Below are 1,790 nucleotides of genomic sequence, written 5' to 3' on the forward strand. Positions count from 1 at the left end.
GGTCTTTTCTGGATGGGACAGCACCTCCTTAAGACTTTCTGCCCCTCCCCCCTCCCCTCTTCCCCCTCATCACTGATGAGAATATACCCCGTGGTAGGGTACTTGCATGACTCTACCCTTGGCCTTTCTGATCTCCTCAGGGATTGAGGTTGTTCTTCTCCCTGAATGGGGTACTCCTCTTGCTCGACATCATCATCAAGTTGCTCCCCCTTCTCAATAACCTCACCAAGTTTCTCCCCCTGCTCGGCAACCTCGTCGGTCCTACTTTCTGCACTTGTGGGATTGTTAGAAGTAGAAGGAATAGTAATAAGGTTAGGAATTATACCATTCTTGGCCTTCTCTTGCATATCATCAGCAGTTCCAACTTCACTTTCTCGGCAGACTACATCTCTGCTTCTGGTGACCTTCTTCTTTACAGGATCCCACAATCTGTATCTGAACTCTTCATCTCCATATCCGATGAATATGCAAGGAACAGATTTATCATCCAGCTTTGTTCTTTGCTCCTTTAGTACATGTGCAAAAGCTTTGCAACCGAACACCTTCACATGCGAGTAGGATACCTCCTTCTTCGTCCAAACTCTCTCTGGGATGTCAAACGCCAACGAAACTGATGGACTCTTATTGATCAGGTAACAGGTTGTCTGAACTGCTTCACTCCAGAATGACTTAGGTAGTTTAGCCATTTTGAGCATGCTTCTCACCTTCTCCACAATGGTGCGGTTTATCCTTTCGGCTACGCCATTGTGTTATGGAGTTCCAGGAACTGTCTTTTCATGTCTGATCCCATGGCTCGAATAGTACTCTTCAAATTCCCTTGAAGTGTACTCACCTCCATTGTCACTTCGGAGACGCTTTAGCTTTTGGCCTGTCTCCCTTTCTACTATAGCATGAAACTTCTGGAAAACTTGAAACACCTGATCTTTGATTTTCAAAATATAAACCCATAATTTTCGTGAAGCGTCATCAATAAAAGTAATAAAATATTTATTACCGCCCATCGATTCAATTTTTATTGGACCACAAACATCAGAATATACCAAATCAAGTATATTTAATTTTCTTTCAAACGATGTCTGAAATGAGACTCTATACTGCTTACCAAATAAACAGTAGTCACAGGGTTTTACCGTTGTACTTTTAGCATAAGAAATGAGTGATTTCTTGTCAAGAATCTGCAATCCCTTCTAGCTCATATGACTCATTCATTTGTGCCACAAATATGCAGAAATCTCATTTTGTACCGCGTTCAATTCACCTTGGTATATTTCTGCATTTGTCTTGTACAACGTGCCATGAGCAACTCCCTTTGCAATCACCAATGATCCCTTGATGATTCTCCACTTTTGATTTGCAAAATAGTTCTCGTATCCATCTCGGTCTAAAGCAATTCCCGAGATCAAGTTCATCTGCAAATCAGGTACATGTCGCATGTCCTTCAAAACCAATGTGCATCCGATATTTGTCTTGATACAAATGTCACCAATCCCCGCAATCTTTGAGTAACTTGTATTACTCATTCTCATAAGGCCGGAATCATCTGCTACATATCTGCAAAAAAGATCTCTTACCGGTGTGGAATGGTAAGATGTTTCTGTATCAACCACTCATTCTGACTCTGGACCTAATAAGTGCATGCATTCCTCTTCCTCTTTTATACAGAGGACAACATTATCATTGTTTTGCACCATGACGGCTATGTTGTCGTCATTCTTCTGGCCACTAGTTTCACCTTTGCCCTTCATTGGATTTGGGCAATCTCTTTTGAAGTGACCTGGTTGATCACAATT

The sequence above is a fragment of the Nicotiana tabacum genome, chromosome 23 (genome assembly GCF_000715075.1).
Source record: "Nicotiana tabacum cultivar K326 chromosome 23, ASM71507v2, whole genome shotgun sequence".
Lineage (NCBI taxonomy): Eukaryota > Viridiplantae > Streptophyta > Magnoliopsida > Solanales > Solanaceae > Nicotiana > Nicotiana tabacum.